This window comes from Monomorium pharaonis, chromosome 3, assembly GCF_013373865.1.
Source record: "Monomorium pharaonis isolate MP-MQ-018 chromosome 3, ASM1337386v2, whole genome shotgun sequence".
NCBI classification, from domain to species: domain Eukaryota; kingdom Metazoa; phylum Arthropoda; class Insecta; order Hymenoptera; family Formicidae; genus Monomorium; species Monomorium pharaonis.
In genome coordinates this window covers 27,198,803-27,223,583 of record NC_050469.1, presented here as the reverse complement: position 1 = coordinate 27,223,583, position 24,781 = coordinate 27,198,803, and the positions used below count along the sequence as shown (strand labels likewise).

The 24,781-nt window shown below is 41.3% G+C and overlaps 1 non-coding gene across 1 annotated transcript in view; it reads right to left on the bottom strand.

The window, feature by feature from the left end:
• Window positions 1-24,781, bottom strand: part of LOC105831316 — a 71,428-nt gene that overhangs the window by 629 nt on the left and 46,018 nt on the right. Inside the window, exon 2 of the transcript XR_003626437.2 lies at window positions 47-3,719. This is a non-coding gene — a transcript (uncharacterized LOC105831316). The remainder of the gene's footprint in view (window positions 1-46; window positions 3,720-24,781) is intronic.

The window sequence follows — 24,781 nt, the reverse complement described above, 5'->3', positions numbered from 1 at the left end:
TAAATATCACTGAAACGGTACAGTTTTACGGAATGAATGTATTTACCGAATGTTATCAGCGGCCACTTCGTTTTTAGAGGCATCACCGCGTTTCGTAAGGATCACCCTCTCGGTCACCTTCTTGCTCTCTCTGCCTTGTTTTTCCTCCGACATTTGAACGTGATATTTTCTTCACACACGGCGAACAAAGTCCTCGATATTGAGACCGGCCAAAGCGTATGCTGCGCGGTTTGTTCGATACCTCGGATTGTTGCTATAGTTATCGCGCGCGGTAATATTGAAATTCTCGGCCTGTTTTTTTTTTTCTGAGAATAAACATGGAACTTTTCCATCGCTTTCGTAACTTACGTCGTGAATAAAACCTTTGCAGTGAAAATATGAAACGCCATCGCAAAAACGAATAATTTCAAATGTTTTACTCATTTTTCTCTAAACCATCTGGCGTCACGAATTTTCCAATTTTCCTTTATCCAATACACATCAGACTATTTTGCAAGAATATCGAAATGACGAAATAGATGACAATTTCACAATTTCACTGAAAACCTTATAGATCCATCATCCGATATATAACATTTGTCGCAGTCGCGGTAATCTCGCGGTTACAAAGCTAGTAGAAACGTGAATGACCTCACCGGAGAATCTTCTTCGATTGTCGAGGTGACCGGCAAATAATCAAACGAACGATAGAACGACGATAGCGTCTATCTGGCCTGGGTATGTACGTCTACATCGTCGAGGTCGCCCCAAGTCGATGTAGACGTACATACGTTCGAATGTATGAGAACATACGGGTCGAAGGATGTACTGTGTAGAGCGTATAACATCGAAGTAAAGAGAAAGAGAGAGAGAGAAAGAGAGAGAGAGAGAGAGCAAGATGCATTTATTAACCAAAGAAGAGAGAGAGAGCTGCAGAGTGCAACGTACCCAGATTACGACTAATCTGCGCCCGAGACCACTATTCGTAGCGCCTGTAACTTACATCGCTTAAAACATCAACCCCTGACTTCAGCGCCGTAGTCTGCGCCTTCATCGCCATTCTCTTCCCTCCTCTCCCTCTTTCGATGTCGATCTAGCCATCCGTCTAGCCATCCGTCTTCCTTCGTCGTCGTAGCCTGCATCTCCGTTCAATTTATACCCCCAGGGAAAATCGCGCCATCCTCTGTTCCTCCCACTGTTCCGAAATTCGAAAGTTCATCGCCGTTACTCACTTGCTGTCCTAGCGCAACTATCCAGACAGTCTGCTGCTGAAAACTCAAAACGACGATTTTTATGTATAGAATATTAATTAATCGTGTAACATACTGTGTAACATAACTATAAGGCATTGTAAAGATAACTAAATAATTTAAAGTATTAAATATAATTATATATAATTACTTGGCTGTACTTGAACAAACTAAACTTGTAAAAGGATATATATACAGGTAAAAGGATATATATATGGAGTGTCCAGATACGTATCATGTGTCTGTTTTCCACAATATTTATTTATTTGGTTAAATCCGCAAAAATCATAGCGCGAGAGATGTGTCAAAATACCGATATACCTATATCGATTTATTTGTTTGGATAAAATCTTGGAAAAACAACGCGGCGTGCGGGCTACAAATGATTCACGATTATTTCGACTGTTAGAATGAATTAGAATGCCAAACGATACCGACGATTTTAAATTAAAGTTTACTGCGCCGCTTATTTAACGGGAATCGATTGGAAATTTTGCTTTGCCTTTCCAACCGCAGACGCATATTTCGTACTTTGGACGGGGTTTGTTTTTATCTAGTGTCAGGATTAACAGAGCTCTTCTCTAACCGCTATAGAATCGTCATATAAAAGTCTGGCTGTGGGAGGGATGACCGAATGGGAGATCGCATGCATGCATTCTACCGACCTTGATGCAAATATATCTGCGCATCAGTATTAATAAATGCGATAACGTCTGCAGCTTGCCACGCCATTGTTCCATGAAATTACAAACATCCAACTCTCGGCAACAATTTCCCGTTCTAATGAACGGCAACGCAAACGCGTGAGCGTGAATTTTCGACGAAACAACCGTAGACTTATATGTACATGTATATATGCGGTAACAATTCACGCGTTATATTGTCGAATGCAATTATCTCGTTTCCAACATCGCGTTTTATATGAGATTATAAGAAAAACGATCTCGCGATTCACAGACGCGAGATTTACGACAACGTCGGTGAACTTTCGATCCCAGTCACTCGAGCTGGTATCGAATGGCAGAAAAATGAAGGGACGTCAAGGCGGGAACAGGTGAAGAGGAGGGAGGCGAAAGGGGGCACGCGGAAAAACTCGAGCAGAGGAAGTGCAAGCGCGATCTTAGCCATCGTCAGAAGTGTGAAAGAGGCGGAGAAAAAGAAGAAAGAGAGAGAGAGAGAGAGAGAGAGAGAGAGAGAGTGAGTTTGTGGGTGTAGAGACACGGCGGGGGGGCGCTGTAAATTACAAGCGGAGCGCCAAACCGCTATGGTCTTCTCTCGGTGGCGCAGGGGTGTCTAGACGTATAGATAATGCCGGGTTGGCTTGTGCGGCGGGGTAGACGCAAGCTAGACGGTCCCCGGTTGATCCAGTCAGCCGAACCAACCAGCTAGCTACTACCCGAACCAGCCAGCCAGCCAGCCAGCCAGCCAGCCAGCCGGGTTGCGCTAGACACATCGACCATGTTCCGTTTCTCTTCGTTTCTCCCGTTTCCACTACTAGCTATCTATCCGCGTCTCTTTCTCGCGCTCGCCACGATCTACACGGTGGTCCCAAATTAAACACAACTTTTAATTTGGCTGGCGAACTCGGTGACAAATTTGCAGTCGATTCCTTTATGGTGAATATCTGATTGAAAGTTTCGCTCATCAAACAGATACTCAGCGGATACCATTAATTTTGCCCTTTTTGACACAGAAGTGATTTGTTCCCATTTAGTGATATATTATCTCATTTTAAAGAAAATCATAAAAATAACAAGATAATTTTCATCATATCACTTTCTATAAAAATTGTTTTTTTTTCTTTAATGCACTTTTTATATTAATTATTACTTTATGTCAGTTTCGAGTACATATAGCGACGTTGTTCACGTCATAGGTTCTAGAAGATTCGGTTTTGTCGAAGATTAAATCTCTTTCGATGACTAAATTTAAATAAAGATCGAAGGAGAAAGATTCGTTCTTATGAAACAAAGAATACGTTTATAAAAATTGATTTTTGGTTTAATTTGGAAGCACCCTGTATGCGTCCCTGGCTGCGTCCTCGTCTTACCCGCCTATATATGCAACGCAACCGGATTTCCCATCGTTCTCGTCGCGCCAGCCGGCTCACGGACGAGAGGGCCTCCTCACCTCTCTCATGCATTCGACGCGTCCAGGAGATGCAAATCCCCAATAGCATCACCTGATATCCAAGATCCCATTGGCAGCGATCGTGACGTGGATGATGCACGAGACCGTCGCCCGACCGCCAACCCCTCCTCTCTCGCCGACTCTCGTCTCTCCTGCTCTCCCTCTCTCTCTCTCTCTCTCTCTCTCGCTCTTCATTTCTCTCTGCACCCCCGCCAACAGTCACTCGTGTATGCACCGCGAGCGCATAGAATTATTCCGTTTCTCCGCGTGCCAGGAATCTCTCTCCCACCTCCGTCGCGTCCTAGAAAACGCCCGACCCTCGAACGCGATTGCCGCACTCTCCCGCGCTGACTGCGACAGCTGCAATCTCAGAAAAATAGGGAACTTAGACATCGCTTATAACCCTCGCGTTGCAAAACGTTCAGATTATATTGGGATGATCAAAAAATTCATTCCTAAAGCTTCTCAATGTTATACAAGAAAAATGATCTGGCATTTCTTATTTATACACACCGAGAAAAATTTTCTATATTAGCAAGCAAAGTTTTAGTTGACGTGTGAATAATATCGTTTGATTAATTACAATATTTAACCATGTTGAAATATTTTAATTAGATAATTAAAGTTTTTAATTAACGAAATGATATTATTTTATTGTGTTAATAATATATATATGTATATATATATAATTAATTGGATCATTAAAATAATTATGAAAGATATTTAAGTATGATGAGCGAGGCAGCAAAATGTCTTGACATAACCAGCAATTTAGTTCTACCTAATTATTTTGATAGTATCTTAATTAAATTTTTTAGATATTTTAGAGACCGCTTCTTCCGCGTATGCTCAACATCTAGTTACATTATAATTCGATATCGAAAAATATTATAACTCAATAATCAAATGAAACCTCTAATGAAAATAAAATAATTGTCACTTAACTTCATACGACGAAAACGTGTAAAGTCGTTATCTTCTAAGATTTCTGCTTTTAATTATCCGAACCCCTTTTGGAATGAAGTCAGAACTTTGTCGATTACTTATATCGAAATACTAAAAATGGCATGCTATTTTCAAAGAGATAATATCGACTGTGTTCCGATATACACGCTGCAAGTGCGGGAAATAATCTGTACACGTCACGTGAACTGTATATTTTACCGGCAAGGTACAACGAAACAGCGTTGCGCTACAGAATACTAATTATTTTTTTTCTTCTTATATAAAACATATATCCTTCTGGAATAAAGGTCACGATCTTGAGCTTCCGATGCAGCGCGTCGCGTGTTGATATCAACGCGACGCGGCGCGACGTTCACGTCGCATCAGCGACGCAATCGCGCGCGATTTTACGTCACGTAAAGTTTTCTCGTATGATGTATCTTTTTTTTTTTTTCCGAAAAAGAAACTCGGATGCGAACGTGTATACGCGCACGCGCTTCGATCATGGTGTAACTGCCGACGTAAAGGAAGAAGACAGACCCGGCATTAAGCTGGATCACGGCGGAGCTCTCACCGTCGCCGAAGGTAACGCGCCGCCGTAATCGTTTTCCGTATTTTTCACCGACACTGTGTGGTCCTTCTCGCCGCCGCCATTCCGCCGGCGGTTGTTTATCAGAACGGGCTATAACGAGGGATTAAGAGTACGAGATACGACGACCAGCGTCTGCATCCTCTCCTCTTCTCTCGTCTGCATCTCCCAAGCGCGGCGGCGGCGGCGGCGGCGGCAATGTGGCAGCCACCGCCGCGTCCTTCGCTAACCGCGGTGGCGTTTTAATCGGCCGACTCTCCGATGCATAAATCCACGTTAAATAATACGGCAGTTAACAGCGCCATTAAGCCGTTCGAGATACCACCGCGAAACCGAGAACGCGAGCCGCCGCCGCTCTTGCAAAGTCTCAGTATTTATCGATACCACACCGAGGCGACCGACGTCATTCGCGGCGGACGACGGCGGCGACGGCGGCGGTGGCAATAGTGTCGCGACGCGCCACCGAGAAATATTGCATCGCTTTGGTAGTTCACCCCATTCCGCGGGCAAATACCTGCTCCTGGCGACCTTATCCTGACCGCTTTCATCGTTTTCTCTCTCCCTCTCTCTTTCTCTGTCTCCTTGCAAATCGGTCGAAACATAAAACACCCGTGAGTTAATCCGACGCGACGCATTGAGAGTTCAGGCGGCGAGAGGTGCTTTCAACATTTTTATATAACCGGAATAAAACTAATTTCTCCTAATTACTCCTTCAAGTTGTACGAGTAGTGCCGTATAAAAGAGCTAAAAAAAAAAAAGAACCGTCGACAAAGTTACGTAATATATGAAGCAGAATAAAATTTTAGATTCAAAGTCAGAAATATCTATTAATTTGACATGTGACGGGATACCAAAAAATACTATTAAATAAAATAAAGCTATTTTTAAGAGCTTTTTCGATCACACACACATTACAAGAAAAATGAGCTGACATTTCTTATTTACACGTACACGGAGAGAAATGTTCTGTATTAGCAAACAAAGCTTTAATTGACGTGTGAGTAATATCGTTGGGTTATAATTACATAATTTTATCATATATTAATAAAATATTTTTATTAGACAATTAAACTTTTTAAATTAACATAATGATATTATTATTTCATTACTCATATGTCAATCAATTTTTGCTCGACTTTCTTAGCGTAGGAAGAACGGTTATCTCTTTCTTTTTCATACCAACATAAAATAAATTCCGAACGGAAATAGATCGCTGAAATTATCGCGACATGTTCTATTGTCAATTTCGGACAATTTCGGAATTGTCAAGAAATAAATTATTTTAGATATCTGGGTCTTCACCGAAGTGCAATGATAGCTCTTGTCAATCACTATATCGATTTTCCTTGCGCGAATATCTTATAATGGTAGGATCATCGTTACATTTTGTCAGCGTCGTGTTCCAACTTGGTTTTCGTTCGGTGCCAAGACGAATAAAGATTCAAAACGGATACGACTCGTTAATCAACTGACCCCGGACTCGCGCGTTCTCGTTGGCAGATAGGGGAGACAGGGGTGAACATCTTGTTTCCGGTGGCTTAATGCCGCGGTGTGATTTGTTTCTCAGCTCTTCATTCTCGAACGATCGTCGGAAACGATTCGACTCGTTGACTACGATAATCCTCGCCGTTTCTTCTTCGAGCAGCTCGGTCTTCGTTAATCACGAGGCCGGCGCGACGTGTCCCGCTCTTAACGACAAATCCCTTTTGATTATTTCTGTTATTACGAGACGCCGAGGAAGTAATTCCGGCATAAATATTCCGAAGGGATGGAAAGGGGATCTGTGAAGCTGGCACGACATTTTGTTAATATATTTTTAAAAAATTAGAGTTCTAGTAGCACTTTTCAATAGTTCTCAAGTTCTTTATAAAAATAAAAAAGATTCTGCAATCTTTATATGAAAAAAATAGAAATGAAAAAAGGTGCTAACATCGAAGTTAGCACGACACCTTTCCTCTAAAATATAAGAAAGCAATAAATATTATCATTTTTAGTACCAGTTAGTACAGCCAGAGTTTGAAAGTGTTGAAAAGTGCTACTAGAAATCTAATTTTTTTTTTTCCATATTAACAGAACGTCGTGCCAGCTTCACAGATCCATGGAAAGGTGCATGGCGGTCGCTTCTCCGAAGTAACGCGGCCGATTGTAAAGCCGCAACGGCAATAATCATAACTCGCAAGGACGCTACATAGGCATTCCTCCTTCCCGTTGGCCCTTCTCTCGCGGTTTCTTCCTTTTCCGCGCTTTAACGAGCGACCACGACAATCAACGTGGCGTCTGCACCGCCGTCGTCTCTCCACTTTCGCGACCGCGAAATCTCGATCCAATCTCATTCGCGTGCACGACGAAACTTTTTTACAGCCCCAACTGCTCCCGGTCGCCGCGGGGTCACGAGGACCCTCCCTCCGGGGGGCGCGGCGGGCACCCTCTCCTCTTCGCGAATTACGCGAGGAGAAAACGGTAGTCCTCATCCGACGGAGACAGTTTTCTCGGCGCGACGTCGTGTCGAAATGACTCACTATTTCCGTGCCCCGGCCGTGAAACAATAAGTTAACGCCGTCCCTCGTTTGCCGTCCCTTTACACCCGCCTTTAGTCTAAGGGACGCGATGAGATCTTATCTCGGTTGACTTCTGCCGGTTGCGCTTGTGCACTCATCCGGTGATCTCCGAGAAAGACCGGCGACGACGGCAATGACTTTTTTCCGCGAAAGTTACGTCAAGCGTAAGCTAGTACTCGGAATGCCGTAGGTTTCCTTCGCCTTGAGATTACAAATGTTTATATATCATTAAACGATAGTATATTAAAAGTAACGAAATGTGGAAGAGGAATCCTTTAAAAAGCTGAAATTAACAACGTTTAATGATCTAAAAAAAGTACACCTTTGTAAAATTACGGAGATACTTTTTCCAACACGTAAATCAAATACATTCGAGAGATAAAGCAAACGTTATTCGTCTAGATAAAAGTTCTATTGTAAATCTCTGTTATGTTATTTCATTCAACATACAAGAAAGGTTGACATTACTCCGTAATAAAGCCGAGAGTTTTCATGGAGATAATTTAATGATTCACTGCATATTACGGAACATGCGCATTTACGACCGATAAGACGAATTAGACATAACAAAATCAGGCGATGTGTGCAAATTCACACTCTTTTTCTCGTCGCGCGTGTATTCAATTCGACGAAAACATCGCCTTATCACACGCGACTTTTATCGCCCCGACTCCTTCGCGCGTGACGTCCGCGAGTCACACAGGCTGCCGTCTGCAAAAGTCCACAGGAAATCGCGTGAGATCTTAAAATAGCAGAAAATAGCGGAAATTTACTTTCGAGGAGATACTTGGACTTTTTTTTTTTCTCTATTACTACCATATTGTGCTCGGCGCGTGTATACCTTATGGAAGTAGACTCAAAGATTCGCTGTGACTTTTATCTTTACCCACACGTCTAATTGATAAAACGTATACGAGACTTTGATAGAGAAGATGACATCACGGTGACAACATACGTGCACGTTTTATTTGCCAAGCGTATTGCTCGAGCATGCCTAGACTTTGCATTACGACATTCGCGCTCTTGAGAACTCGTCACATCTCTGGACTTGTGTACTAAAGATTGCTTGCATTCGCGCGTGTCTCATTTGTGCAAGCCATATTGAGACTAATTATTGCGGTAAACTTTGTCGAATGACTTTCATCAACAAAAAAATTGATCAAAAGTAAAAATTACGAAGATATTATTCTTGTACTGTTGTAATTTAAAAAAGACATAACTTTTACACCAAAAAGATTATAATTTTTCCTCCAGTATAAACGTACATTAAAAAAAAGTTTGGTAATTTTATTTAAGTTTTTATAAAATAATTTCAATTAAATGTTTGATTAATATATAACTAAATGTTTAGTAATATTTAATAATTATATTATTAACTAAACATAATAATAGTAACCAATCAATTGCTACAAATATGATTATAATTATTAAATTATATTAATTGAACATTTAATTGAAAGTGATTCAGCTTAGCTGTCATCTGAGCTTGATTATTATTACAGAACGTTCTTTTTAATATAAATTGTATTATATCGCGTGGTGACAAAACGCGAATAGAAAAGAAACGTCCTAGAAGACACTTAGTATTGAATTAATTTCAAATATTTACATTTCAATTTCTTCATTGTTCCTCCAATTTCAAGACGATCTCAAAGATCGATGCAGTCATAAAAATGTGAAGAATGGACAGATCTATTATTTCGCGATTTCGAGATACAAAACGTAGGACGATCGTTCCGCTGTCGACTTTCGGACGGAAGTGCTTAAATCGCACTTTAATTCTATTCGTCGGAGCACGGCGCCTCGCGTACGTGGTGAAATTCCGAAAAAAGGCAGATCAAAGCGGCAGGGAGGCAACAGCAGGGCTGTCCGCTGCAGACGCGGGATGCAAGATCCATTGCCGAAAGGAAGACGAAACGACTCGAATAAAAGCTGAAATCCTCGGAACCACCCTACGCGAAATCGCCCTGCGCACCGAGTATCACGTCCGCCACCCTATACGACGCCCCCTCGTACCCTCGTAACCCGTCCCTCTCCCTTCTTCCCGTCCCCACCTCTCTCTCCCACGTTCTCCTAGTGCAATTCGCCCGCGCCAGACATCAGACGTCCTCGCCGCAGCCGCAGCCACAACAGTTATAACCGTTGACGTTTTTGTCCCTCGTTTCATCGTTGCTACGTTCTCGCATTGTCTCTCACGGAGATCTCTTTCTCTTTCTTTTCTTCTCTCGCTCCGTTTCACACAGTTCATCTGATTATCTAGCTACTTGCAGTCCGTTTGGTCTTCAATTAACGCTTTAGTTCACCATTATTCCTATGTCATTGAGAAAGTGCTCCATTAAGTTCTGTCTTATTAAGTATGAATGTTTAATTCTCCGAATATTATTATGAGTTTCGCGTATCTTTTAAAGCGGAAATGACACGAAGTGTGGACGAATAATTATTTTTAGAATACTTTGATGGTCTCATCGATACTAAAATGTTACTAAGTTATTTTTGATTTATTTACGTTTTACGATAGACGTGTGTGAAGTTAGCATCTCAAAGTTTAGCATCTCATAAAAATACTGCAGAATTACTTGCATCCAGCATAGTTCTACAGTTCTTGATTCAACAATAGTTCCGTTGAATTACGTATTTTAATTAAATTTTTATAAATGAGATGCTAACTTCCAAAATCACATAATAGCATCTTACCGTATTTCGAATATACGACGACAGAGAAGACTAAATCTATACAGTTTTATCGTTTAAAGACGTTCTGTCAATAGTTCTGATGATTAAATTAATTTAAAAAAATTTTTTGTTACAAAACATACGTATATATGCGTATAATGTTCAAATATCGACAGTTCTATTTATTTTAACGCAGTTCTCATATAGTTCGGGACGCGTACAATATGTTTCTATAGAGTTTAGGTGTTATAATTAATTAAAACATTTTTTAAACAATTATTATGTTCGAAAAACTTGAATTTCTAAGGCTACACGTCAAGTGTTAATCGAATATCGACAGATCTATTTATTTTAACGCAATTTTCATATAGTTCGGGACGCGTACAATATGTTTCTATAAAGTTCAGGTGATATAATTAATTAGAACATTTTTGAAACAATTATTTTGCCCGGAAAACTTGAATTTTGATGGCTAGACGTGAGATACTGGTCGAATATCGACAGTTTTATTTCTTTTAACGCAGTTGCCATATAGATACGGACGCGTACATTAATTTTCTAAAGAGTTCCGGTGATATAAATAATTAAAACATTTTTTAAACATTTATTTTGCCCTCAAAATTCAAATTTTTTGGGTGAGACCGGGAGAGACGGGGAGAGACCGGGAGAGATGGGGAGAGACGGGGAGAAACCGGGAGAGACGGGGAGAGAACGGGAGAGACCGGGAGAGACCGGGAGAGATGGGGAGAGACCGAAGAGATGGGGAGAGACCGGGAGAGACGGGGAGAGACGGGGAGAGACCAGGAGAGACCGGGAGAGACGGAGAGAGACGGGGAGAGATCGAGAGAGACGGGGAGAGACCGGGAGAGACCGGGAGAGACGGGGAGAGACAGCATCTCAAAATTTAAATTTTTCGAGCAAAATAATTGTTTAAAAAATGTTTTAATTATTTATATCACCGGAACTTTTTAGAAAATTATTGTACGTGTCCGGAATTATATGAGAACTGCGTTAAAATAAATAGAACAGTCGATATTCGACCAGCATCTCATGTCTAGACCTATAAATACAAGTTTTCCATCAAGATAGTTGTTGAAAAATACTTTCCAAATTTTTTAAATTAATTAATTTTGTCTATCTGAGATGCCAGTTACACCAAATCCACGTGCGCAGACGTATACGCATATATACGTATGTTTTGTAACAAAAAATTTTTTTAAATTAATTTAATTATCAGAACTATTGACAGGACGTCTTTAAACGATAGAACTGTATAGATTTAGTCTTCTCTGTGGTCGTATATTCGAAATACGGTGAGATGCTATTATGTGATTTTAGAAGTTAGCATCTCATTTATAAAAATTTAATTAAAATACGTAATTCAACGGAACTATTGTTGAAACCTATCAAGAACTGTAGAACTATGCTGGATGCAAGTAATTCTGCAGTATTTTTATGAGATGCTAAACTTTGCTAACTTCACACACGTTTACGATAATTACACTTTAAATTTACCATGGATTATTTTTGAAACCAATACCATAGATTAATTTTAAAAACAATAAGTAAAAAATGAATGTAATTATTGAAAAAAAAAAACGTAACGATTAAGGGTAGTTGTTTTTATAGTTTTTCTGAACAATTAAGTTTTAATTAAAATTTTTTTTGTTATCTCTATGATTAGCATACGGTGAAAGTAAAACATATTTATTTTTGCTTTTAATAGTAATACTATCTTGCTTGCGATAGAAAATAACAGGAAGTCGATCTAACGCGTATCACATACAGTTTCCCTTTCGTAACATGTAATCGAATACATGTATGTATATACGATAGCTGATAAATATTAATAAAATATAGGGGAAATATATATGTATATAATATTGTATATTATAGATAATAAATTTAAAATTTCTACAAGAAAGCTAAACAAGATATTTCTTTTTTTTTTTTAAATAAATGATTTTTAAATAAATGGAACATTTTACAATTTCTTGTAACATTTGTAATGACAAAAATGCAGAAAACGTTTTATTATTATTTTAATTATAGCAATAATTTTTTCACTTTTAATTTACAAAATTTTAATTTTTTATTTTCTCAAACAAAATTTATTTTTTCATAAAAGTCGTTTTTATATTTCTTTTATAATGTTTAAATACGATAAATAATTTTTATGTATATTTTCTCCGTACATATAATAATAAAAATTCTATACTTTAATTATTACTTTAAGGATCTATTAAAAAAAAATCTCTAGACTTATTTAATTCTTGTAGAAATTTGATATTTACTATCTACTTATATTTATATTTCTTCTATGAGTCTGTTTGAGTCTTCACGAAACTAACTCGCGGTGTGATGCTACTGATAGAAAAAGATTTATATATATATATATATATATATATATATATATATATATATATATCGTTCAGATTTGCAAGGTCGCCGTCAAGGTGCCTCGTTCGCGAAAATGGATCGATGCAACCGTCTCGAAGAAAAGCATTCATTTATAATTTATTGGAATTGTAGAGTACAAAATCGTAAGAGATCATATATCTTTCCTGCTCCAAATAAATGGATAACTAAAGTATTCACTTTAGTACGTTATGTAATTAAAATCATGAAATAATTTATAATACAATAATTTTAAAATAACTTGAAGAATTTCCCGTGTATCTTTTAAAATTGAAAAACAGCTGAACAATTTAGCTGAATTTCGGTTGTCCTCGATCGTCGGCTCATTCAACGTCACCGAAGGTGACTTTCCAATCCCCGAGCGAACTATACCGTCGAGACGTAACACGGGGATTCCCGATACCGGAGAAGGATCTACTAGGAGAAAACGAGACGAGATGGCACGGGACGAGACGGAACGGGACGGGACCAGACGAACGTAAGCTATACGTCGCGATGTAAGGCGTCTAGACGCCCTAGTGAGCGTGCCACTTGAAGATGCCGTCTCGCCTGAGCAAGGATCGCGTTATATCCCGACGGAGGTAACGCAGGAATGTTCGATTTCGTATGCGAAAAGGAAGGGGCGGGAGGGGCGAGGGTGAGCCGGAACAATGGCGTAAACGGTATGTGCACGTACGTTGGTGCGCGCAGCGTCGCGACGCGTCGCGTCGTGTCGCGTCGCGCCGTGTCGCGTCGCCGTAGACGGACAGACGGCGACGCTGCGGGAAATTACGTCGCACGCACGGAACGACCACGAAACCGTAACTCCTGTCCCCCCTCATTCACCCCCCCCCCGGTCTCCCTTTCCGCCATCCCTCCGGGGCATCAGGGTCCTGATGTCCTCCTTCCTGCCCACTTGCGGACGTCGGTCAGCCACCTGTCCCCGCTGTATCCTGCTCCGACAACCGACCGTTCGCCGCCTCATGTTCACGCTTCCGGGAGACCGATCACGCTTCCGGGAGAACACCGGTGAGATGTACAGAGACGTGGCCACCCCGATTCCGCTTATTTTCGCGACGACGGCTGTCGCTTGCGCGTATACAGAGTACCTCAAAGCCAGTGTAAATGTTTTTAATCACGCAAATATCTTCTCTCTTGTCAATACGTGGACGAACTTCTTGTAACAAGGTATACCAAGCAGATCGTCATTTATTGTATCTGTTTTTTTTTTATTTTTATTATTACACTGAAAGAAAAATTTACTGGATTGAAATAAATATTTTTTCAAATAGTACCAAGCAGAAATTTTGCATAAAATAAATAATATTTATTTTAAATAAGATAATATTTTCTAAATTATAGAAATAAATATTACTTATTTTTTTACAAAACTTCTGCTTGGTACTATTTGAAAAAATATTTATTCCAATCCCAAGTAATTTTTTTTTTTCAGTGTAACTTTATAACTAAATTGTGATTTAAGTATTTAAATATGTTAGAATAGAATCCACATACACACACGCGCACACACACGATTAATTAAAAACTTTTTTTATGTTAATTTAGTTTGCCAAAAATTTCTTAATTTCTAATTATGGTTACACATGTCCTAATATTTTAACAAACAAACGAAAACATTTGATCAAGTATAATTTTAAAAACTTGTTTTTTTAATGTAATTGCCGACGTAAATCGGCAATCGATACAACAATTGCTTGCAACAGATTGCTTTTGAAATCGAGTACTTGAAATATTATGGCAATCATCACGAGTAATTTTAGTATTACGGGTAATTGTAGCAATTACAGTAATTTTACATTACAAAATAATTACTGTAATTTTTCGGTAATTTTTGCTGTAGAACGCGAATAGGTTCAGCGAAGGAGTCAACAGAGTAAAACATTCGTAAACGAACTCGTACGGATATTGAAGATACGGATATATTGAAGACGCGGATGGCGAGATCTTCCATTGCCCTTGATCGCCCTACATTCTTTTAAATCGTGCGTGTGAGCGATGCAGCGAAGTCGAGTTGCACATCAAAGAGAATGAGTAACACTTGCAACGTCAGGAAATCCCCCTTTTATCTTGCACGCGCGTGGTCTTAGTAGCAATATCTTCTTCCTTTTGACCGTGTAACGCACGCCGGTGAAACGGCGACGACGGCAGCCGAGCCGTCGCTATATGATTTGCATGTTATTAAACATTAATTCAACGCACATTAATTTAACTACGACCTTACCCGCGATGAACCAACGAATTCTCAACTGGTTGTAACAAGAGATGTTAAGGTCGCTTTTGCTTCCATCACAAACATGTAAATAATCCTCTCTTTTTAAGGAAATAAGGTTTTTTTTAATGTTCTTTAGTGAAAATCTGAAATACTCTGTATTTATATGTTCGATAAAAATTTTTTCTTTGAAATAATCATTAGATATAACGTCTTTGTTATAGAGCAAACACTAATGATTTTGTGTGTGCACCTGTGTGTGTGTTCTTCAATAATAATAAATAATTTAATTTAATTTTTTAAATAATATTTTAAAAGTTACTTTAAAACATAAAATTTCAGATATTTGCCGTTCGTCTCTTTTTCGAATATTATAAAACTCTTTCTTGTTTTTAGAAGTAATAAATTTATATTAAAATCACACTAAATCTGATAATATTATTTATTAAACACATGATATTTTAACTAGGAAATATATATTTAATATATTAATTTAATATATATATATTAATATATATCCGCGCGCGACATTGAAATAATTTTAAAGTAAAAATGTACTTTTCTTGACGATACGAAAACATCGCCGTTGAAAAAATGCGATTGGTCTGCGCGACATTCTTATGAGAAAACTATGGAAATGACAGATGTCTCCTCATCTAGAATACCTTCGTCTCGACCTGGACCGATCCAGCTCAGCTCGGTCCAAGTGCGAACTCTCTATCGTCACTTGATAAAAAACAGTTCGCCACATCCCCGGTTCATGCCGATGCATTGGCGTAATGCACCACAGACTTCGATTGCATCAAAACATAATTGCATCGTGAAAATGTTAATGTCGCTGCTTTAAGAGAATGCCTTTTATATTATGTTCTTAACATTAAATATTTATCAAATACATATTTATTAAAAACAAACTTGTACATTGTATCAGTATATCTGCAAATATTATATATTGTCTCATTATTTATTTGTAAAATACATAGATAAATTAAATGTATTAGATGAATAAAATAAGATCAAAAATGCAGGAAGAAAAATGCAAAAAATACCCATAAATAAGGCTGATTTTGTCATGCGATTTTAGAATATCATTCGAGACTTCGACACTGAACAAATATATCGACGACACATCGCAGCAGTCACCTGGACAGGCGAGGCACATCGGTCGTGCCTCGCATTTGTGTCTTGCATATCTAATCGTGACACGTGCGTTCGCAAAGATCGGTGCAGGTGTGAGCGACGATGATTCCGGGAGGTCGTCGCGACGTCGTTGTAGACGCTTGCGACGATTTCCATCGAAATGACGTCGAATGCATCTCGTTTATCCCGGTGTGCGTCGACGCCATTGTAGAAATTATCCCCTGCGACCCCCTGGACCGTCTGAGCGGTGTCTAGCCAGCGCCCCCTACCTCGAACCGGCTGAGCTCTCGCCCCCGCTGAGCCCTCTCTCTCACTCGGTCACCCTGTCCTTCCCCTCGCCTGCCTACCCATCTCCCGCTGTCTTCGTCGAGCCCGTTCGTGCCCACGTTTCCCTCCCTCTCCCTCACGGGACCCCCTGAAACCAACCAACCAACCCGACCAACCACCCGCCCACCCACTTTGCCTAACCCGTCGCCGTCGCCACCGATCCCCTACCGACCCCCTTTAGTACCTACAATCTCTCTCTCTCTCTGCGCCGACCTTCTCTCCTCGGTCGTGCGGGGGTGCGGGGGTGCAGTCTAGCCAGCGACTATAGTTCCCGCGGTGCGGCAGCGTTATATTATATACCGGGCGGCCAGATGCACCGCATCGAACACCTAACGCAAACTATATCCGTTGAAAACTCATCGATGGGATAAAGACACCATCGCCGTCGTTGAATCGCGGAGAAATCTACTTTTTCCGCACTTGCTCTAAGTGCATCCACGATCCTATCTAGAGCATTGTACAGAGCGCTAAAAGATTATATTTGATAGGAAAGAATTTAGTTTTGAAGAAACTTATTATGTAAAATAATTGCTTACATGGACTCTCGCGTGAATAATTACATTTTAATTGAGTATTATACTACTATTACTGATAATAATTTAAAAGTGAGTTAATAATTTATTTAATAACAAACAAATTAAAAAATTGAAAGACCTAATAGCTTTGTATACTTACAATAATTGACTAATAAAATCAATTGTTCTTATCGTATAATCCTTTGTGTAGCAGGCTTTCTATGATGTATTATTTCCTAAATAAAATTATTTAATTATTCATTGTTTGTTATATTACAATACATAGTTTCAACGTCATATCCAATAATGCGCTTTAATTTTTAAATACTTGCAGAATAAAGAGGATATTTTACTCAATACGCGTGATTAGGATTTAAAAAAAGAGTTTGAATCGGACAATAAATTCACACGAATTATTCAGACAATTAATTTTCATTCAATTCCACGATCAATGAATGTAATCTAAAAATATTTCTCATTGAAAAAAGGTTCTTTAATACATGATTTTATTCGTGTGTTTAAGAAATACATCTATGAAATATAATATTATCGATTTGTTTTGCTCAATAGAATACATACAAGATGTTAGCCGGATCGCCTAACAAGCCTCGTACAAGCCCCATGAAACGCACGAAAACAGTGACTCGATTCGACGGGATCGAAGTGATTTAATGGTCTCGCGTATTAAAGGAGCTCTAATCCCGTTAGCGAGACGGGTCAGGTGAATGAGAAAGGGGATGATCTTGTTCGAACAACGGTGTCTCGATGTGTGTGATTCATCGAAAGATTTAGCGATTAGCCAGATATACGAATAGATTGTTATTTTATAATTATAACTTGAAGAAATAAAATCATGTCAATAGAGCATAATTTCGTAAATTGAAATAATCGTAATCTATTTTATTAAAAAGATTTTCTACCTGTACCTTTTCGAGGAATAAATCGATCAAACGCTTTAATTTCTAAGATTAAGTAATTAAACTCTTCTGAAACATTCATTCAATTCGAAATTGAAATCTTGACAGTTGGATACGCGAATACGCTTCGATAATGATTACTTTCTGTATGTTAATGTGTATGCGTAGGAAAATTAAATAATATCAGTTCGGTATCGTGACAGCCGTATTGAAAGCTTTTCTTGCTGTCTAAAGATTTTGCTTTGGCATCGTTTGCCAATGCCTACCAAACCTCTACTACCGAGTGAATGGTGGAACGCACGCGACAGGCTCCCTTGCGCTTTTCAGACTTACCTTCTTCTCTCGTCGCGTGACTCAAGACGATTACCAATACCATTGCCCTAGCAGGGAGCGCAGTTCGTTTAGCTTCGCTTTTGATTGGGGTAGGTCCCAAGGCATAGCCGAGGCGTTATCGCGATGCAACGGAAGACTTTCCGTCTGTGCCGTGACGAGGTCAGTGACGGTCGACCGTTAATTAAGACTTCGAATGATGAATCCTACGAAAATCCGCAAATGATACAATTTAAAGCCGCGCGATAAGGCTTGTTTTTTCAAACGTAAGAGACGTTTCGTTCTCTTTTTTTTTTTGCGTGTCTATCGGTGTTTTCCTTCCATTTTTAATGCCTCTAAATGAAGACCGTCAACACAACGTGCAAATTACGATGGCATATTTATCGTTGAGCGTGTCAGCGAGGGGTAATAGGCATCCTTAGGCGAAATTTTCACTCCCACTTAGCACCCGGTCGGTTTTGGTCAAGCTGAGAGGTATGACTAATACCACGAGCGCGTCGAATGTCAACACGGGACGAGAATCGGCGGCGGGCGGACACGTTTAGTGCTAAATATGCGCCGAGAATACGTGGCCTTTGTCTCCTCATGCATATACGTACGTACGGTACGGTACGGTACGGTGTGTCAGCGTCAGAGCGGCTGTTGACTTTGATATCGAGGTGAGCCGTTATATGTACGTAGCCAATGGTAACGCCGGCGGGCAGGCTATCCCTGGCAGGGCAGGGGCCAGATGGTTGTCGTAGGTTAGTGATCGATAAAAAACCCATTTCCCCCGTGTATGCGCGCGCGATATGGCCGTTGCATTAGTACTTCTATTACAAGCCCTGCGCGTTTTATCGGTGGTGCAGGGGTCCGAGTACGGGGCGTCATCGTCATTGCGAGATCGTTTTGTTGCGTTCGTTCGCGCGGAAGATCAATGGACGGGCACGACGATGACGACGACGACGACGACGACGACGATGACGGTGGCGGCGGCGGCGAGCCGAACGGCGAGTCGTGAGCGCGCTCGCGCCGACCGGGGCTTATTGAAAAGCACGGAAATGGGACGCACGTATGAGCGGTAATGCGACCAAGGAAGTGCGCACAAACTGCACATTCAATGAGCACCCTACGAGTTCGTTCCGCCGATACGGGAAACCCAGGATCGAGACGAGACGCAAACTAGTTGGGTACCCGTCTGGGGTCCCTATTCTGCGTTGATCATAGGGGTAAAATGCTCTCCCTCCCCACAATAAGCGTCATTTGAATCTATAATTGTCTATAATTCTTTTTATCATTTATATTATTCTATTTTTGTATTATACATTATATTTATTATATACAAGGTCTTTCGAAAATAGCGAGGCTAACGAGATAATATTATAAAAGTTCGTGAAAATAAGTAATAAAGGGGTGCATACCATCTTTTTATTCGCAAAGTAATTTTTTTCAAGTATAAAGGCTTATTGCATAACCGTGTAATACCATTACACGTATCGAACCCTTCGCGATCACCGGCACTCAACAAAACATCGTTATATAATATTGTTACATGGTTATACAATAAACCTTTATAAAAGTGTTTTGTGACAATAAAAAGATGGTATACACTTTTATTAGTTAATTTTTCACAAACTTTTATGCTGTAATCTTATTATCCTCGAATTTCGAGATATCCTGTACATTAGTACTTGAAAAAATTTCGTAAATTCTAAGACAGTGAACTAACTCTTTATATTTAAATATTGCAAAGCTCATTATGTGTGTGTGTATTTCTAATTTTTATAATATTTTCCTTGCATACAAATACAAATTGTATTAATTATAAAATTGGCATATATATATATATATATATATATATATATATATATATATATATATATATATATACTTTCTGTCAGTAGTAACATGTGACGTTGTTAGGGCAGAAGTTTAATTATCCCGATGTGTAGCATAGGGTCGCGCAAATATCTCGTTACGATTGGCGCGTCGGGATATCTCGACGCAACCCTCGCTCAGCCCTTGCCTGTGAGAAACACGCAAATAAATTGAACGCGTGTATCTCTTTTACAGTATGGTTACAGTGGTCTGTCATCAAGTAGAATTGCTGTTCTCACTCGATCATTTCGAGATATACATATAATAATCGTGCATTATCTAAAATGTCAATATGAAATTATGCGACAAAGTCTGCCGGTCATTTATTTAATGAATATTCTTTGGTCATCGGGGATAATTACAATGTACACCTATTTCAACAATATCATATTTTAAATCTGTGTAATTCATAATGAATATACAATATGCATATTTATATCCATAATACGCATCATGTATAATAATAATACGTAACGTAATACCATCTGTGACCAATCTCCCTCCCCCTCCCCCCGTTGTACTTTTTAAAGAGACACACGTTTGCGTTGGAAATATTCTTCTCAAAGTACATTTCCATATAACAGTCACTCGTCTTTGACGAATGCCGCTTCTCGTCAATCGGACTGCGAGAACAATATTTTGATACGTAAGCGCCGGGTATTTCCGATTTTTCCCGTCACCGAAATCCTTTCGTGCGCGCGCGCCGATATGATGTAACGCGGTGAGAGGTATACACGCGACCGTTCGCGCAAAAATACGCGAGACGCACGCACTCACGCACGCACGCACGCACGCTGGTATGCGCGCTCGAACGAAAACACGCCCGTGCCTAAAAATAGTCGGGCGTGAGTCAACTCGTGGGTCTAAATAGGAGGTTCGCCGCATTTAGAGCTCGTATCTAGATTATATACGGTCCACATACGCGAAATAACCCAGAAAATACACGACTGCCGAAAGAGGGTCGATCGTAACGGCAGCGCGCTGTGACGCTCGCGCGTTGGACGGCGAGATGCGGGATGCGATGGGCCGGAATAAAACGCGACAAGATCCGCGGGCGTGCGGCGCGTTGAGCGCGTCCAACGTCAACCGCAGAATTTCGAATGCTCCCTTCGGCAGCGGTGGCCGGTGATCGCCGCGCGTTTGTTATTCATAACGAAGTTTTGCCGGAATATTGGCGTGTTGCCCGTATATAATATATATAATAACGGCAAATGAAAAAAATGCTTTTTTATTTCCCGCGACACGACGCGAATTGGCGCGCGGAAAGATCTTTCTCGTAGGGGCGAGAGAGAGAGAGAGAGAGAGAGAGAGAGAGAGAGAGAGAGAGAGAGAGAGAGAGAGAGAGAGAGAGAGAGAGAGAGAGATCTGAAGTTGTGGAACCTCGTTTCGGAAACGATACGAATGAATTATCGTTTACGGCCGTTCACGTAGCGGAGAGCATTATACGCAGCCGATAAACGTAACCGCGGGGAACTTTCATCGCCGATCGCGCGATAATTACTCATCGGTATCTACGTCTCATCGTGACAAATGAAGCGATTCGCGCGTTCAAGAGTATCGGAGGCGCGCCGCGTATTTGCGGTCGCGGCCTTGATTGAAAAAAAGGGCGCGAAGGGACCGGTCGTCGTCGTCTGGGTCGCGCCGGGAGAAAAGAGTCGCCGGACAGTCGTAGGAGGATGGGGAGGAGAAGGAGGAGAGGGGCGTTAAAAGAGCGGTGAAGTCAGAATTACACGCGGCCCTCCCGAGGAAAATTCAATTCGCGGTCACTTTGACGTGTCCTCTCTCGCCGAGTCGTCCGATAGCCGCCGATACGACACTCTCTCTCTCTCTTTCTCTCTCTCTCTCTCTCTCTCTCTCTCTCTCTCTCTCTCCACGAGGTAGATACGACCGTCTTTGTTCGGGGCCGCTGTCGACTACATCGCTCTCCCTTGCCCCTCGTGCCGCGTCACCGCCACCGCCGCCGCCGCCGCCCCTCGTCGTTTACGAGCGCACAATCTCGACAGTTTTATCCTGTTGCCTATATCGTGTCGCGTTCTCTCTCTGGCAAACGTGTATCACGGGATACACGGGCACGGCCGCAGACTCGTACGTACGCTGGGCGGCCGGTAACAATTCCTAACCAAAAAGCCGGAGTCACCCTCGCCTCCTTCTCCCCTTCGCCCTTCTCCCCGGGTGCGTCTGACTGCGACCGTCATCGGAGCGCGGCATCGCATCGAGACGGCGGCTGACGCCCGGGGAAAGGGACGAGGAGCGAAAGAGGAGGAGGGTACCAAACACCCGGCGTAGGACCGTGGAGAGAGGCAGAAAGGGTGAGAGAAAGAGAAAGGGGGAAGGAAAGAGTCGGGGGTTTCGGGGACACACGCCGAAAGAGATGGTGGTGGTGATGGTGGTGGTGGTGGTGGTGGTCGTGGTCGTGGTGAGAGAAGGACCGAGGACGAGGCGACGGAGACGACGCGATTGTCTGCGCGAGGGAGCGAGCGAGCGAGCGAGCGAGCCCGGGCGCGTGTCAACGGGGTGGGAGGAGGGGGGGAGAGGGCGAGAGGGAAGAAGTGGAGTACGGACCGACGGCGGCGGGCCATGGGGCCGCGGCTGGCTGGTGCCGAGGGGACGGGGCTAGGTATTCGCGTGACGTTGCGTCTAGACGCCCCCTCCATCTCAACCCGAAACGACGGAACGGCGCGGAGCGGCGGCGGGCGGCGGTGGCGGCGGCGGCGGTGGTGGCGGCGGCGGCGGCGGCGGCCGTGTATGCGCGTCGAGTAAGCAACGTTTCGGCTCCCTCTGGCCCACGTGCACGCGAATTGGCGACGGCCGGCGTTTCGACCGCGTGTTGTTAGATGGCAACACGCGGAGTCCGGTCCGGATTACGAGACAGACGTGCAAGCGTAAGACGTACCCAATTTAGAGGCTCAGATAGATAAATAAATAGATAAGAGGAGGAACGGTGAATTGTCTTATCTAGTTATTTGTAGAGCCACGTAATCTTTAATTGCACTTATTTATTTAACGGGTTTTGGGCATACGAAAGCTGAAAAGAATATATCATTGTTGTATCAACAATATATTTCAAAAGAAGTAATCCGTGGCAATATTTATGTATAAAAATTAATCTGCGTTACAAGTTTCAAAAGATGTGACTTTCATACGATTACCAAATTTCTTTATTAATTTAGATTTAGAGCAACGAAGTTATTTCTCTCGCGCCGCATAAAATAGCGATAATTAATTATTTTAGTTTTATCTTACAATTTTTGAATTTTTAACTTTGCTAATTGAGAAAGTAATTAGTAACATATTGACCCCGTTCCTTCGACCGAAATAAGATATTCTTTCATTTATATAGAGAATTTATCAGATATTATTTTAGACGTCGTTTATTTTTAATGTCTCCGATTATAACATCTGTAACAAGATGTCATAAAATTTCAAGCATTTTCATCGCGACCTACCGATCTAATGTACACATATCTGTAAAGATGTGTCAATCAATATTTCTCAACACCTCTCTTGCTTACCAGACGGTCTTAATGTTGTCTCGGGACATTGGTCACCCTGTCTGGCGTGTATTTTTTTCACGTACGCACCACGCACACACGTATCCGCGCGCCAGACGGGCAAATAAAGCTCGATCCAGATTCAATGCCTCGTTTGGCTTCTTCAGCCGTCAACGAGAGCTATAACAATCGAATACGTGACAAGCGGTAGTTGCATGTGTTTATGACGATCGCAGTCTGCGCTCGTAAAGCTCGATTGGCTGGCCCCTTAAGGCAAGGCATCATCGGTCCCGCGCTCCTTGTTTTAAGCCCGAGCGAACCAACTTTCCTAGCGAGGGATATCGATACGTACCATCGGGACGCGTACGACATTAATCGATTCAAATGCCGTTTGAAAATTAAATAGAAAAAAAGATTGCACGCACCTTGTGTTAATGATAATGTGTGAAGCTGTAGCAGATAACAACCGCTTATGAAAAAATTAATAATGATTGAAACGAGTCATAGCGAGCGAAAATTCATCTGCCTATAAATTCAATATGATAAAGTTAAATTTTAACTTGTTTGTTTTTCGAAGAATTTAACATAATGTTGTATTTAATAGTTTACGAAAAAATTGACTCATTTTTTAAAAGAAAAGTAGGTTAATTATTTATGCAATCAGATGCAATTCAACAGCTCGAGAATTTTACCAATAGTATAAATAATAATAAAGACGATACGCAAGAACAGAATTGGGTGATACACAGAATAAAAGTGGCACTGTACTACTTGAAAGTGGAACCTTGTTGAATAAGGAATTAAGCGCGTAACCGACCGCTCTTGTATGCAACATTATTTCGCACCCGGATTTTTTTTTGTCAGTCGCACCGCCGTGTCGTTTGCAAGAAAAAAACCGCGTTTGGGGAAAAATTGGATTCGATATGTGGCAGTCGAATCGTGTCACCCAGGATTGTCGCTCGGGCTACCAACAACCAATGAACGCGAGCTATTCGATTTGCATTCGATCTCGCCGAATACAAGGCGTCTCTATTGCGAGCGGCGACGATATCGCCGGGGAAATTTACCTAAGGTGATTTCGCTCGAAACAGGCGCGCGTATGATCAGGATACGAAAATGGCGGAGGGAGGGTGGGGAAAAATGGGGGATGTGACGAGGGGAGGAGGACGTGTTATCGCGCTTTCGAAAGATTGAGGACATTCTTTGCGGTCGCGATCGCAGAAAATAGAGGAGGAGATTGCGCATATGCAAGCGGGCTCAGACTGTTATACAGAATATCGTAAAGAGACCGGACGTCCTGTCGATGGGGAAACAGAGACGAGGGAGATTGAGCGAACGAGATGTGAGTTTTACAATCGTACACGACGAACACGAAGATATGCTTTAATTATTTAGCTTCTAATACTTCATTCCGGAGCGCAAATCCACTACAGGCTGATAAGGAAGTTAATCA